Raw genomic sequence first — 16,970 nt, 5'->3', positions numbered from 1 at the left:
TCGAGCCCATTAGAAACGAATGGAATATGAGACATGGCGGATGAAATGCGACGGCGCGAGAAAAGGACGCAAACATACAGTAAACAGCACTAGCGCCACTGCACGCACAATGAGTTTTCATGAAGGTCTTGGCGCGCCTTTGAATTTCATCTACTGTGACTCACTACTTTTCTTCTAATAACTGGCTCGAAGCTCGAATAAGGTCCACCACAGCTTCCTTCAATGACATAGAAAAAATGCTCAAGGCAGTTGACTACATATGCGCTTTAAATGCGAAAGCGTTTTCTATATTAACGCGAAATCATTATTAGGCTATGTCGGCACTGGAAGTGTCATTAGTTATTGGTCATTAACATAAGTAATTAATTTTTGGCCCTAATCTATTGTAACAACTAAATAAACAAATGATTAATTAAGGATATCAAATATTGGGAGTAAATAATTTGGGCGATAATTGATGTAATAATGCAAATTAGTCTAATTAATATGACAAATTGTATCATTTGACGTAATAGTGATGTGAAGTTACCCCAAACGTCTGATGATGTCACGCCTACAACCAAATAGAGTAAAGCAAAAAACAGAGCCCTGAATGTCAACTTCTGAGAAGTAGGGTGATATGCAGGTTTTCAAATAGTTCTAGAATATTCCATGTGACGTCATGTGGCCAAGAGCTATCAGAGTCGACTGGGTGTCCACCAGCATCGCGGCAAACCCTGATGCTTTCGCAATTCTCCCAAGCAGTCTCTGCAGTGCTCGACTGGGCGGCCACCAGCATCATGGAAAACCCTGATGCTTTCGCAATTCTCCAAGCAGTCTCTGCAGTGCTCGACTGGGTGGCCACCAGCATCACGGAAAACCCTGATGCTTTCGCAATTCTCCCAAGCAGTCTCTGCAGTGCTCGGCTGGGTGACCACCAGCATCACGTAAAACCCTGATGCTTTCGCAATTCTCCCAAGCAGTCTCTGCAGTGCTCGACTGGGTGGCCACCAGCATCACGACAAACCCTGATGCTTTCGCAATTCTCCCAAGCAGTCTCTGCAGTGCTCTCGTAGTTTTTCCGTTTATTTTATTATTTATTTATTTGTACTTTACTATTACTTTCGTAATGCAACGCAGATACTAAGTTACATTTGTTCGCAAAGAAGCAAACCGATTTTTGGTACGGGAGGATTGGTAGGATTGTTGGGCCAGTTGGTTGGGCGTAAAAAGATATTGACCTGCAATAGTATCAATCTTATATCATGGTGTTCTTTTAGTTTTTATGCGTACTTCCTGTATTTATTGCGGTGTCGCATGAAATACACTCAGTTGTAAGCTCGGTGCTGTGTGTGCTGCTTCTCTCTATCTTGTCCCGTTTTTCGCGTCGTTTTCAGTCTTGAATCCTAAGTTCAGTTCCCCGCACCTTCACAATAAATTTCATTTTTTTTTGCTGATGACGCCAGCAGGTTTCGGGACGCCACTTTACTTTATGGCCTACTGCTGGCGTCCTGTGATGCCGCTGTGGCGTCAACTGGTATTTTTGAAGCGAAAGCAGGATTCCTCCGCCGGCTGTCGAGGTGGTCGGACGTGCGTACGACGAGCTCCGACGGCAACGGGGGCGACGCAGCACCCAGGACTCTGGATGCGTAGAAACTGTCTGGAATCACCGACCAAGGAAGCTCCATCATCGGACGCACCGATATTCACAAGGTGGGACCGAGTTATCTTGATTTCGAGGCTTGAGGAACCCCACGTGTAGCAAGCGGAGTTATGCCTAACGAGGCTTAGGTCGGCGAAGGAAGAAACCGAGGCCTAAGGGCCTCCAGCAGGCGATTCTAAGAGAAATGGAAGTCGTAGAAGGCACGGATATAGATCCGGAAGACCTGCTGATACCGGGTCAATGGCTCAAAGCGAAGAAAAGCGGGAAAATAGCCCCGGCGGAGATAGAAGATAGCGGCCACGTGGTCGGGAACCGAGACGCACGAGAGCGTGCAGTGGAGCGACGCGAAGGAAGAAGAAAGGCAGAGAAGTTGGTGGAAAGGCAATATACGAGAATTCCGCCCGACTACGAGAAGATAATTGAGACCTCAAGGGGGACTGGAAAAATTACTCAAATTCGGAGGAGCCGTCCTGGCTGACAGCAATCAGCGCAGCGGCTGGGGCAAGCGACAAAGGCGTGAACGACATCATCACGTTCAACACAAAGCAGCAATCGATCCTCATCGCTACGAAGGACAAAATAAAGAGGAATAAATACGCAGCGACCAGAGAGCTAACGATAGGCAAGGAAAAGGTGAGCGTCAACGCATACGTGGCGGCGCCGGAGAACAGCGGAAAAGGCGTCATATACGACGCCCCTCTATTCTGGACTGAAGACGAAATCAAAGAGAGACTGGAGTACTTCAGCGCGAAGAACCGCCAATCCTAGGAGTGAGAAGACTGGGAAAGGCAACGAAGGCCGTGCTTATCCTCTTCGAAGAGAGCACGGTTCCAAGGCAAGTGTACCTTTCACCCACGCCGACGAGATGCGTCCTGTACAAGAAAAAGTACGAGGTATGCTATGCGTGTGGCCGAATGGGGCACAGATCGGACGTGTGCCCGAACCCAGACTACAAAAAGTGCCGAGGATGCGGAGAAGAAAACCCGCAGGAAGATCACCAATGTGAAGTCAAGTGCCAGATCTGCGGAAAAGAGCACCCACTCGGCGACAAAAAGTGCAAAGAGATATACCGAACACCGTACGAAATCAAGAAAAGAATCTGGGAGATGAAAAAGGACAAACAAGAAGAGCTGGCGACCCAGCAACAGAAACCCCCTGCGGACGGAGAGAAGAAACTCCTCAAGGAGGACTTCCCCAAGCTGGAGGAAACAGCAAAGGAAACCCGCCGACCCCCGGGAGCCAGGATACCAGGGGACGTAGGAGATCGAGATCAAGGGACCCAAAGGACTCCTGGGGCAAGAGAAGGAGCAGAAGCAGGGATACAAGCAGAGAACCCAAACAAGTAAGCTTTGTAGAAGGGCTCCCAGGCTAAAGATGATAAGGACAGAGAAATAGAACAGTAAAGAAAAAGTAGATGAGCTTCAAGGGTTCATAAATAACCTCATGAAAGCACAAAACGAAAGAGAAAAGGCAACATCCCCCTTCCCTCACTCAACCCGCACAACCCATACAGGTAGCTCAACAAACTACCCCCCCCCCCCAACACTCAAGCAGCACGAAATGGTAGGAGAGAAAATGCAGGAGGCAGAAACAGTCAGAAGACCCCCCCTTAAACGAAAAGGAGATAATGAAACAGACATATGGGTAGAGCTAAATAATGAATGTGAAGCAAATAGGAAAGCGATAAAAGCGATCAGGACAGAACAAAGAGAATTCATGGCGTAGGTCATGGCCGCACTCAGCAAGATACAAGAGAATATAAATTAAAGATTTGAAAGCATAACAGCAGAACTGCAGGCGCAGAGAACCGAACTAAAAACACAAAGAACCGAGCTGATTGCCCTTGGAGAGTGACAGAAAAACTTAAAGGACACTGTTGCTCAAATTCAATATGGCTAGAAACGCCCAAAATAAGTCTATCATTTGGCAGTGGAACTGCCCAGGATTCCAACGCAAGCGAGCGTTACTGAAAAACTACATAGACACATTAGTAGAGAAGCCGCTAGCAATAGCGCTGCAAGAGACCGGGAAATTAGCATCCCTCCCAGGATATCAGGCGTTTCACAGTGATAAAGGGGAAAAATCGCGGGTAACAACCCTAGTGAAAAGAAACATAGCAACAATTGAACACGATATTAAATCGAGGGACATAGAAGGAGTCTTAGTGGAGATGCTTACGGGTAGGAAAGAAGAGCCCAGTCTCTACTAAACATCTACTCAAGCCCTAAACAGAAAAAGATCAGGTTCAGGGCCATCTTCCGAAAAGCTCTAAAAGCAGCGGGAAAAAAAAACCCTATTCATCGTAGGAGACTTAAATGCGCTGCATGAGGAGTGGGATACAACAGGAAAGACGGCAAGGGAAGACAGCTGTGGGAGGATATACAAGAACTGAGCCTCTCACTACACACCGACCCAGGAAACCAACTAGAAAAGGAAACAGTGTTACCGCGGACACCACACCCGACCTAACACTCTCCAAAAACACCAGAACAGTAACGTGGGAAACTACAGGACAAGACCTAGGCAGCGACCACTATATAATTGCCACTATGCTAATGCAGGGAGTCAAAGAAAAACGGTTAAAACAGCCAAAAGTCACAGAATGGGAAAAATTTAGAAAGCGGAGGGAGGAATCCTCAGCCGCAACCATCACGGACCTAGGAGAGTGGACACACACACTCAAAAGACATGCCGCCGAAGCAACGGTAACTCTAGAAGGCCAAGACGCCCCACTCATAGCAGACAACAAACTACTGCACATGTGGGAGGCAAAAGGTAGTCTAGAAAACCGGCTCAAAAGACAGAAATGGAACCGGAGTCTAAAAAGAAGAATGGCCAGATTAAATCGAGAAATCGAAAAATACGCACTACAACTATGCGAACAAAACTGGTGCAGCAAATGCGACGACATGGAAAAAGGCATCATACTAATCCCCAAACCGGCCAAGCCCCCCAAGCTTGAGAACCTCAGGCCGATTTCTCTCACGTCGTGTGTAGGGAAACTAATGGAACATGTAATCCAAACGAGGCTATCCCGATTCATGGAAGATTTATGAACAATGGCCGAATGAGATGGTCGGATTCCGGCCGGGCCTAAGCACCCAGGATGTGATGTTGAGACTCCAGCACGACATCATAGACTCGCGATCGAGAGATATAAAAGCAATCATAGGTCTAGACCTCAAGAAAGCTTTTGACAATGTTAAACACGAGGCAATCCTGACAGAACTTCAGGAAATAGGCGTAGGAGGCCAAACCTACAATTATATAAAGAACTTCCTGACAGACAGGACGGCAAAGATAAGATACCAAGATTTGGAACCGGAAGAAATAGAGCTGGGAAACAGAGGTACCCCACAAGGATCGGTACTCTCCCCACTCCTCTTCAATCTGGCAATGAGGGGTCTCCCAGCTTAACTTGGGAGAATAAAAAACCTAAATTTCAGCATGTATGCTGACGACATAAACGTCTGGATAAACAAAGGTAGCGACGCAGAAATAGAGAACAAGCTGCAAACGGCTGCAGATACAGTGGTAGAGTACGAAGCAGCTAGGGGGCTTGCCTGCTCACCAGAAAAATCAGAACTCTTATTGTACAACCCCAAATAATTAAGGCTGAAACAAGACAGCGATCTCAACATCATGGTCGGAAACAAACCAGTACCGAAAGTAGACAAGATAAGAATATTAGGTCTTTTCATTCAAAGTAACGGATACAACGACGAAACCATAAAGCAATTGGAAGGCTACGCAGCACAGATGACTGGGATATTCAGAAGAATAGTCCTCAGGGGAAGAAGGCTAAAGGAAAGGAGCCTAGTTAAGCTGGTACAAGCGTACGTCATCAGCCGACTCAGCTACGCTACACCATATCTAAACATCCGGGCCTCAGAAAGAGATAAATTGGACTCAATAATCAGGAGATGCTACAAACGAGCACTCGGAATACCCATAAGCACCTCCACCGAAAGATTCCTAGCAATGGGAATCCATAATACATGGAAAGAAATAGCCGAAGCAGTAAGGACCGCCCAGCAGGAAAGACTCAGCCAAACATACACAGGCAGGGCCATTCTAAGCATGGTGGGACTGCAGACGGACAGAGGCATGCAAAAGAAGCAGGATATTCCAAGAAAAATCAGGGAACAGCTGAGGATTGACCCGGTTCCCAAGAACATGCATCCCACCTTCAATAAGGAAAGGAGGGAAAAAAGAGCTGGAGCACTAGTCAAACGCTTCAGCGAAGTAAACAGCGAGACAGTGGCATACACAGATGCGGCGAGCGGCAAACTGCGAGCAGCAGTAGCCTCGGTAGTAGATGGCCAAGGTAAAGCAATCTCGGCAGCAACAATACGCAGCCGCAATCCAGAGGTAGCGGAAGAAGTAGCAATAGCGCTTGCTTGCGTAGGCACCAAGGCAAGTTACATAATAAGCGACAGCAAAACGGCCATCTACAATTACGGAAGGGGCAGAGTAGCGCCAGAAGCGGCGCGAATACAAGTTGGAAGGAAAATTGATAAGAAAATTAGCCTCATATGGGCACCAGCCCACACGTCAGTTCCAGGCAACGAGGCGGCGCACCTCTTAGCCCGAGATCTCTACCTCCGGGCAAGAGCAGAGCCGCCCTATTGCAAGGAACTTGACGAGAGACTACAGACATACACGGAGATAATAGACAACTACAGATTACAGCGAAGAACTGTCCCTCCACCGCACAAAGAGCTCGGAAACAGAGAGGCAACAACTTGGCGCAGATTACAAGCAGGAAACTACATAAATCCGGTATGGGCATCACACGTCCTGGAAGACGAAGACATAGACGATAAATGTAAGGAATGCGGGAGAGGGGGACCCTCGACCACATAATCTGGCAATACACACACTCCCCAGGGGTCAATGAAGGAATAAATAGTAGAGAAGCCTGGGAGACCCTCCGGCAAAGCGCGGATGAAAAGGAAAGCCATCCACCTGGCGGTAGAGGCCGCGAAGAGCCAGCAACTCTTTGCCTGCATCTAGTCGCGGAGGCCCCGGCCCCTGCCCCTAGGCCTGCGCGCCAGGGGTAGGGAATAGGGGGTCTCCATTTCTGATGGAAATGAAAGTTTTTGGAATGGAATAGAATGGAATGAAGCGAAAGCATCACTACGCTAGGTTTAGCCGCGCTTCGCGTGACACTAACTTTGAATTCACCGAGTTAGACCTCATGCATGGCTGTAAGTCGCACCACACCTAAGCTCTTCTGCCTAACCTTGTGGATTATCTTGGTGTCTTGACCTAACAATGACCTTTGTGTGACCTCTCAGTCTTGTGTTCGGGAAAGAGGGAGGGGTCATGTGATTAATAGCGTGGATGACGTCACGCAACCATTGCTATGAAGGTTCTGCGGAATATCATGTTTAACTATGCTAAACCTCTGGCAATTTTTTATACCACTGCTGCTGCTCAACGCCGACGCCGGGTTTCGTTACCTATGAGCCATGGAATGCTTTCGCACTGAAATAGGGTTCACACCGCCACTACACAGCATGCTGTCGCGATAGGATTGCTCACCATATGGCGCCAATCATAGAGCCTATACACGGCTGCCAAGACTGGAAGTTGCGGCAGGGCTCAGGCAGGTTCAACAACAGCGCCTCGCAGTCGAACATCGTAGGCCACAGTTCATACGTAGCACTGAATCCTATAATCTACTGAGATACATCGCTATTTTATTCGCTGGCTTCATAAGTAGCAAAGTAATTTTTCTCTACGGATAAAATTCTGGTCACAGAGGTGGACTTTATGGTTTGTGTTTATGGCGTTTTAACGTCCCAAAGCGACTCAGGCTGTGAGGGACGCCGTATTGAAGGACTCTGGAAATTTCGACCACCTAACGTTCTATAGCGTGCACGAACATCGCAGAGTACACGGGCCTCTAGAATTTAGCCTTTGTCGAAATTCGACCGCCATGGCCGGGGTCGAACCACCCTCTTTCGAGTCAGCAGCCGAGCGCCATAACCGATGAGCCACCGCGCCGGCCAGAGGCTGAGTTCGCTTAGTGGAGATCTGTGTTGCGTCTTATGACAACTATATCTAAGTCCACTAGTAAGAGCGACGTAAACCAGTACCGCGGGAAGAGATTGTTTCAGACGACTATTTTGCGCGAACATCAGCACTAAAAGTGAATATTCTTAAAGCTCTCTATATATATTCTACTCGATTCGTTTTGGATTCGGTAGATAAGCTACAGTGTTCGTATTCCGTTGTGATCCCGATCAAAACGCACGACATTTTTCTTACACGCGCACAACTTTTTGTCGTGAGACAAGCTTTCTTATCGTGCATTGTGCAGTGCGACAGAAGCGCGTGTCATGCGTTTGGGCAAAGTAACATTCGTGCACCACCGCTACTTTTACCTGGACTAGCTATCAGTTGTTGAATATTTGTATCCTGCAGAAATGCAACCAGAAAAATTAAGTTACGCCGTTCTTACGACGTTACATGCAATATAAGTAGCGTAAATACCGTTTGTAAGAAAGAAAGAAAGAAAAAAGAAAGAGAGAAAGAAAGAAAGACAAATCAAGGAAAGAAAGGAAGAAAGATGGAAAGACAGAGAGAAAGACAGAAATCAAGGAAAGAAAGAAAGAAGGAAAGAAGGAAAGAAAGAAGGAAAGGAAGCAAAAGAAAGACTTACGGTGCTGTGACTGCGATTGTCAATGCACTAACATACGGCCAAGCACACGTAACATAAACGGCGCTCGTGGTGAGAATGTCTAGGTTGCCTGAAGTTGTCCACAATGTTTATTGCCAGCCCACGAAACATTCCAGCTAACGGTCAGTTACTGCTTCCCTTCTCTTCACAGCAAAAGGTGCCTCGATAGCCATTTCCAGTTTCCAGTTAAAGCCGGGGTGGGTCAGTGATTACGGCGCTCGGCTACTGAGCCAGAGTACCCGGGTCCCAACCCGGCCGCGGCGCCTGTGTTTTGATGGAAGCAAAACCCAAAAGGCGCTCGTTCCGGAGCCCTCCACTGCGACCACCTGGGGATCTTTAATCTGCGATGTCAGTGCACGTTAAAAATCCCCAGGTGGTCGAAATTATTCCGGAACCCTCTACTGCGGCACCTCTTTCTTCCTTTCTTCTTTCACTCCCTCCTTTATCCCTTCCCTTACGGCGCGGTCAGGTGTCCAACGATATATGACAAATACTGCGCCATTTCCTTTCCCCCAAAACCAATTGTTATTATTATTATTATTATACTCGTGGGCTGTGCGATGTCAGTGGTAAAGATCCGCAGGTGGTCGAAACTATTCCCGACCCCTCCATTACAGCATCTCTCTCTTCATTCACTCCCACCTTTCCTCCTTCTCTCATGGCGTGGTTGAGGTGTCCATTGAGAACTGAGACAGTTACTGCGCCATTCCCTTTCCTCAAAACCAATTCATCAATTTCAGGCGTCCGTGTGCTGTGGGATCTCAAGTGCGCGTTAAAGATTTGCGTTAAAGACCGACCCAGTTGGTCGAAATTATTCCCAAGCCCTCTACTACGGCTCCTCTTTCTTCCTTTCCCTTCTCTCAGTCCGTCCTTAATCGCTTCCCTTACGGCGCGGGTGGGGTGTCCGCCGAGATGTGAGACAGATACTGTGCCTTTTACTTTCTTCAAAAAAAAAACAATCAATTTCAGTGTGCACACACCTGGGCGCTGTTTTGATTGCGGAGACGCAGTTTCGGTGACGTTATTTTGGAAAGCAGTTCCATGCCAGACGCCACTTTCAAAACACAGACCGCAAAACAGGTTGCTAGATTCTATCTGTGCACCCAAGGCTGCGGCTCCCTAACAAGGACCGAACTGGGTGAAAGCACGCGGCGCCTCTCTGCAGAGTTCAGACCGGGCGTGCCCGAACTGAACGCATGTCCTCCGCGAATGCCAGCGCTGGCATGGAGGTACCACAATCAGCAGCAGCACTCTGGATTGGCACTGGGCGCTCTACACACAAGGCGACACACGACAAGGCCCGCTTGGTTGCTCGGATGTTCAGGCCCAAAAGCTCTTGGTCAAGAGGGCTAAGCTGGCGGCTTCGACCAATGCGGTCCCGGAATAAGGGCTACACCCTCTGTGAAGCTCTTTTAAAAGCCTCGGCTCTTTGTGACTCAGAAAAAGCTCTTCGCCACCACCACACCCCGTAACAAAATAATTTGGATTGCAAAACATTTATTGCGTCGAGAGCTGGTTGCCGGGGACACATGCTAGATGGCCGCTAGCCCATGGCTGGCGGCGACCTCACTGGCCCGCTCGATTGCCCGTACTTGAATGTTAGGGTGCGAGCTGACCACACGACCTCCCACCGCTGGGAGAAGGGAGCTGTATCAACTCCGCCGGAGGCGGATCATTTGCGTAGTTCCACAGAATGTGGTGGTATGTGACCCTTTCACCACATTTATGGCTTTTGGGTCGTACTGGCCAGGCTACATGAGGGCAAGCACTGCCGGATTCAGAAGGGAGTGTTCGCAGTAGGCGTCAGGTAACTTCTTGCGCTTTTTTTAACGATTTGTGGGGAGGGGCATATGCGCGCCTCTCCAACCTAAAATGATGGGGGATGTCATGAAATGAGATCAACCCGTCCTTCGTGAAATTCGGGTTGGAGGGCGCGCTCACTGCCCGGTCGACGAAACCTCGGGCTTACGCTAAATAAAGTACAGTACCGAGATGCACCCGCTAATAACTGCGCACTAGCAAATCCTCCTTCCCCGAATTTGCCCCGCAAGTGCAAGCCATACCCTAGCTGTAAAGAACACAGTCAATGGAAGCTTTGCTTTCTTTTTACGTTAGTACAGAAGCCACTACATCGTCGGACAGATGCGCCCTCGCGATGCATCAGCAAGCCCACATCGCGAGTAACTTTCGGGCCGAAGCTCCTTTCTGTGCACGCGGCCCTGCTCACCGCAGGGGGCAGCTCGGGGCGGCCACTGATAAAATGGGCGAATTTTATCAGTGGATGCCCAAGCGGGGATCCCGAGAGATAAGACGGAGAGGCTGTACTCACTGTTTCTGGGGGCCGGCGTCCCTAGTGCGGCCGTCGAATGCTGTCTGGTTCGCGAGCCCTCGCGTCTGCGGCTCGCGCCGTTTTCTCTTCTTCTGCGCACCGTGCCTATCAGCACGAGCGGGCCCCATTTCTTCCGTCGTGTCCAACCACTTGAACTCCAGCCGCCCTTAATCGGAGGCGAAACGCAAAAGGCGCCCGTGTGCTGCGTGATATCAGTGCATGTTGAAACCCCCAGGTGGTCGAAATTATTCCGGGGTCCTCCACTACGGCATCCCTGATAACCTGAGTCGCTAAGGACGCTGTTGTTGTTCACCTCTGTTGGAGTGGCACCTAGCCATAGCGGGTGATTTGCCAGGGTGCCTTGTACAGTCAAACAATTGTTAAAAAACGACCCGTTTAAACAAGCATAAAACCATAAACCCATCTTTATCTCTTTCGCTCTTTCTTTTTTCACTGCCACCTTGGTCCTTTCCCTCCTGGGGTGTTGTTAGTAATGTAATTAGTTATGTCATTTAATCGCTTTCAAAGTATAATTTTGCCATGTATGAGTAGTGGATGCATTTCAATCACAAACAAAAGCTTCAGTAAGTCTACTGAGGAAATTTAAGGCAAAATATACGTGCTCCTATTGTCTCGTAGCGGTGACTGCAATCTGGAGAGCAGAGGTATAGCGAAAATGGCGTCCAAATAAAGCTATTTGGGCTCACTTCCGCCCGCAATGGACTGAATCACTCAACGGCGGCGTAGCAGCAAGCTTGCTCGGCGGTCGTCGAACCGAATGCCCGCGACTACCGGCCGTGCTCAATTTAAAGCTGATAGCGAACTTCCGAGATAAAGTGTGCAAAATTACTAGAACATTCTGGAACGAGGCAGAATTTTCTCCGCCTGAATGTGATCAAGAGAGATAAATATGGTGGCGTCTTGGATCCACAAAGTGATAAAGCGGCGTGGCGGCAGCGTTGGAGAATGAACAAACACTACAAAGGCTCGCCGGATTTCTCCCCTCTCAAAGAAGCATCGACCCGATGCTTTAAAACATATCGTGACTAGAAATAAAACTGACTGCGCAAAATAAATACCAAATGTTGAAACGCAGCATCCATAATGTTTAGCGCGCATAATAGGGCTTTAGACAGACGACATGTACAACTGGTCGTACACGGCCTCGATGGGATGCAGTCATTTTGTCCAGGACGACTTGATAGTCCAGTTCACCTAGCCGACGAAGAACCTTGTACGGGCCGAAATAGCGGCGCAAATGCTTTTCACTCAATCCGCGGAGCCGAATGGCCATCCAAACCCAGACACTGTCTCCTGGCTTGTATTCCGCGTTAAGTCTTTGTAGGTTGTAACAACTGGTGCCGGTCTGCTGCTGGTCTTGCTTATCTTTGACCCGTAATCGGGCAAGCCTTCGAGCTTCTTCTGCGCGTTGAAGATAGGCGGCGACGTCGACGTTCTCTTTTTCGGTAATGTTGGGTAGCATGGCGACTAGCGCGGTCGTGGCCTCTCTGCCATGAACAAGCCTAAAAGGCGTCATCTGGGCGGTCTCCTTCGCGGCGGTGTTGTAGGCGAAGACGAAGTAAGGCAGGATGTCGTCATAGGTTTTGTGTTCGGCATCGACATAGATGGCGAGCATATCGGCGATGGTTTTGTTCAGGCGCTCAGTCAGTTCGCTGGTCTGCAAATGGCATGCATTTATTCGCCGATGGCTGGTTTGGTAGGAACGCAGGATGGATTGCGTCAGTTCCGCCGTGAATGCTGTTTCTCTGTCCGTGATGAGCACATCGGGGGCGCCGTGTCGAAGAAGAATACACTCTCAGAAAAATTGGGCAACTTATGGTCCTGTTTCATTCGGTAGGGCTTTTGCATCGGCGTAGCGGGTCAGGTGATCGGTCGCTATGATGATCCACCTACTTCAAGACGACTTTGGGAAAGGACCAAGCAAGTCCATGCCGATCTGCTGGAAGGTTCTTAAAAGGGTTGAATAGGGTGCAGAAATCCTGCTGGTTCGGTGGGAGCGGTCTTTCGCCGCTGACAATCTCGGCAGGTTTTCACATAATGTGCACCATCGGCGGACATTCGGGACCAGTAATACTTGTCTTGCATGCGACGAGAGGAGCAAGGAAACCCGAGACGTACATCTGTCCGCTAGTCGTGTGAAGCCTACAGAAGTTCTTCGCGGAGGCTTGCAGGTACATCATGGAGGTCGGCTCTTTGGTCAGCTGCGAAGTTCTCCCTCGCGACGACATCATTTTGTACACGTAAGGAAGACAGTCCTCGCTTGAACGAGGCTGGGAGTTAAGCACCTTGCCTTCCAAGTATTCTATGATGCGTGTTACGTCGGGGTCCGACCGTTGCTGCTGTGGAAAAAGAGCTGGGGCTGATGGGCCTTAGGAAGGCGTCTTCATCGTCGTAAGGCGGTGGTGCATCTAAAGGGGCTCGTGAGAGGCAATCGAAGTGAGAGTGCTTGACCCCGGACTTGTAAATAACGGTGACGTCAAACTCCCGGAGGCGCAGACTCCATCGAGCGAGGCGGCCAGAGGGGTCCTTTAAATTGGCAAGCCAGCTCAGCGCGTGGTGATCGCTGACCACCTTGATCGGTCGTCCGTACAGGTAGGGGCGGAATTTCTACGTTGCGCAGATGATGGCAAGTCAAGTTGTCGAATAGTTAACTTCGGCCTTGGACATGGACCGGCTAGCGTATACGAATACTTACTCCAGTCCGTCAGTTTTCTGAATGAGGACGGCGCTTTCTCGGCGTTTTCAGCCATGTGCGCGAGAATAGGTGGGGACTGTAAACGACGCTGAAGTTCTTTGAAGGCTTTCAATTGCGGCGCTTACCATTTAAAAGGCAGGACTGCCTTTGTGATGTGTATCAGAGGCTCGGCGATGCGCGAAAAGGTCTTTACAAATCGACTGTAATACGCGCACAGTCTAAAGAATCTGCACACAGCTTTCTTAACGGCCGGCGGTGGAAACTGTTTAATAGCAGCTTTTTTCTCCAAGTTTGGACACACTTCCTCCTTGCTAACGATGCCGCCTAGAAAAAGCAGCTCTTTATAGACGAAATGGTACGACTTGATGGCGTCCAGTATTGTTCGAAGCCTTTTCAAGTGCTCTTCAAAGTTCGATGCGCAGACAACGGCGTCACCTAAATACACTAGACAAATTTGTCACATCAGGCCTGCCAGCACTGTATCCATTATTCTCTGAATCGTTGCTTGTGTGGAACAGAGATCAAATGGCACCACCTTTAAATCGAAGATGCCATTCGGAGTGATGAATGCTGTCTTCTCGTGATCTCTTTCATTGACCTCAATTTGCTAGTAGCCGCTTTTGAGTTCCATCGATGAGAAATGCTTGGCGTTGCAGAGCCGGTCCAGAGTGTCGTCGATACATGGGAGGGCTAGACGTCCTTCTTTGTTATGTTCTTCAAGCAGCGGTAATCAACGCAGAATCAAAGTGCGCCCACTTTTTCACAAGAACAACCGATGCCTCCCAGGGGATCTTTTAAGGCTGGATGACATCGTCGCGAAACATTTTTTCCACTTGGTCCCGGATGGCTTGTCGTTCTTGCGGCGACATACGGTAAGGGCATTGCCGGAGTCTTCGGGCGTGCTCGTCGGTTATAATGCGATGCTTGGCAATTGGTGTTTGTCGGACCTTCGGTGATAACGAAAAACAATCCCTATAGTTTCGAAGCATATTGCGGATCTGGTCATGTCTTTTCCGGGGCAGGGCTCGGTTGATGTCGAAAGGGGGGAGTTCTCTTGGTGAGGCGAATCTTCTGCGAATTGGTCGGAAAGGGCGAAGCAGTGTCGTACGTCGGATATTTCGTCGAAGAAAGCAATCGTTGTTCCTCTGTTAATGTGCTGGTATTCTTCGCTGAAGTTTTCAGCAGTACTTCTGCATGGCCATTGCGGAAATGTGCGATGCCTCTTGCGATGCTGAGTCCTCGGTCTAGAAGCAACTGCATGTTGCCCTCGATGATATCTTCAGTGTTATTGGCGTTCGTGGTGCCTACGGTGAGGATGACGCTTGCACAGGGTGGGACGCTCACTTCTTCCTCCAGGACACTCAGGGCAAAATGATTTTCCAGAGTTCTTATCGAAGGATCGCCTCGTACGTCGGAAGCGTGATCAGCTTGGATCACAGGTCGATGATCGCCTGATGCTCATTAAGGGAATCCATGCCCAAGATCACTTCGCAGGAACAATGTCGCAGCACAACGAAGGTCGAAGAAGAGATATATCATTTGATAGTCACTCGCGCTGTGCATCGCCCCGATGGCGTAATGAGGCGGCCCACTGCGGTGCGAGTTTCTGGGCTGTCCCAAGCGGTCATGCTTTCCTCAGCTGCGCTACGAATGTTCCATTCATCACCGAGCAATCGGCTCGTGTGTCGACCAGTGCGGTAACTTTCCGGCCGTCGATAGTCAATTCTAAGTCGGATGTCCTGGCTCTTGCGTTGCACGCCGTCCTGGTCGTCGAGTCACGGCTTCGTCGGGTTTTGGAATCATGGGTAGAACGTGTCGTCGAAGCTTTTTTCGGCAGCAGCGTCGTTTTGAAGGCGGTTCGCGTCGTGGTCGACGTTTTCATTTCATGCGGCGTCGGCGTGTGGGTGGCGGAGTCTAACTGCGGCATGGTCGTTGAAGGATCTTCAGCGTTTCGCTCGTTGTTAACCTCGCCCCCAGAGGTTGCTGTATTCAGTTTCCCCTACGTGGGCTCGGAGACCTTCCTCGCGCCGCGGCTGCGTAGCTGCTGCGTGGCGACACAAAACGCGAGGCTGACGGCGATGGTCTGTCTGAAAGGCAGTTCGGCGCGTACTTTTCTCGGCGCAAGTATGTTGGCCGAAGCTTGGTCGTGGTGCGTCAACGGCAAATCCACGAAGACCCAAACGTCGGTACGGGCAGCGACGAAAAATATGGCTGGCCGGCATCGCCTCAATGGAAGCACAACGGCTGGTTGTCGGAGGTCTTTGACGAGTCGCATTTTCTGGGGCTTGAGCGTCGCTCGTATACTGGGCGCGCGGGGGCAGGGAGGCGGCATTTTGGAGCAAGTGGTTCTTCTCGGGGAGGACGTAGGGGGTGTCGCTGGGGATGAGGAGTGCGTAAGGCAGCGGCGTAGGCCATGGGCTGGGGTTCTGTGGCCGTAGGGGGTGCAAAGTGCCTGTGAGATAAATAAGCTCCCGATTTCCGCCGCATCCTCCACTGTTGTATAATGCCACGCGCTCAAATTCGTCACCATTCTTCACGGTCTTCGCCTAAGCATCCACTCAAAGTTCGCGGCATCCGCGGCTGCTGCAGTATGACCGGGGTTGATATCTTTCGCGAGGTTGTGGTGCTAATAGCTGAGTATTTTCGCTTTCGGGTGCGGTCTGACAGGGTCCCGAACTCGATCGGGCTGCTCTGCCTGGAGAGGTCGGCTGGCTCGCTGAACTGGTGGCTTGTCCTCCAGTGCTAGGCACAGAGGGCTGACGTGACGACTTGAAGGGGGTGTCCAGTACATCGACGGCCTCACAGCACCTCCACCAGCAGACCACTGCTGAAGACGCTCCTTGCTTCAGCCTCGGAAGTCTCATTTCCATTGAGTCCGCAGCGTCCAGGGATCCACTGGAACACTAGGTGGACTTTTTCCTGAGCAAATGACCAGATACTAATGATATCAAGAGCCAGACCTTGGTGGGCGGTGTGGCGTAGGAAGCATCCAATTTGTAGCGCAGGGTTACAGTCAGTGAAAATGCACCACTCCTCATGCGGTTCTCCGCAGATGTGGCGAATCTCTTCCCGAAGGCCCGCAAGCTCTGCAGCGGTTGAAGTAGACTTGTGTCCTAAAATGAATCTGCGGGTCGTCTGCTGAGCATGGATTACGAAATCTACTGTTGATGCCTTTGGTGACGCAGATCCGTCCGTGTATACGGGCACACAGTTTTGGTACAGAGTCGATAACACTTGTCTAGAGCGTTTGAGTGGTGTGCTGACCGCGGCGGCAGCGTATTTATGGAGGCAAAACGCTAAGGCGCCCGTGTTCTGTGCGATGTCAGTGCACGTTAAAGATCTCCAGGTGGTAGAAATTATTCCGCAGCCCTCCACTACGGCACCTCTTTCTTCCTTTCTTCTTTCACGCGAGGCCCTGCTAGAATACATCAACGTAATTTGGAAAAACGATACACCCCTCCCCCTAGAAAGGAAAACGGCTCTTGTCACCTTCATCCCAAAGGCAGGCAAGCTCATCAATGCCGATCATCTCCGACTTATCTCTTTAACGTCTTGTGTGGGCAAGCTTATGGAGGCCATGGTTCGAGATCGCCTC

The 16,970-nt window shown here is 49.9% G+C and overlaps 1 protein-coding gene across 1 annotated transcript in view; it reads right to left on the bottom strand.

Moving 5' to 3' along the window:
- Positions 1-10,746, bottom strand: part of LOC144097243 (uncharacterized) — a 201,351-nt gene extending 190,605 nt beyond the window's left edge. Inside the window, exon 1 of the mRNA XM_077629987.1 lies at positions 10,660-10,746. The gene's annotated coding sequence lies outside the window, so the exon portion shown is untranslated. The remainder of the gene's footprint in view (positions 1-10,659) is intronic.
- Between the last annotated feature and the right edge of the window lie 6,224 nt (positions 10,747-16,970).

The sequence above is a fragment of the Amblyomma americanum genome, chromosome 7, assembly GCF_052857255.1.
Source record: "Amblyomma americanum isolate KBUSLIRL-KWMA chromosome 7, ASM5285725v1, whole genome shotgun sequence".
Lineage (NCBI taxonomy): Eukaryota > Metazoa > Arthropoda > Arachnida > Ixodida > Ixodidae > Amblyomma > Amblyomma americanum.
The sequence above is the reverse complement of the archived record's forward strand: the minus strand, read 5'-3'. Positions and strand labels throughout refer to the sequence as shown.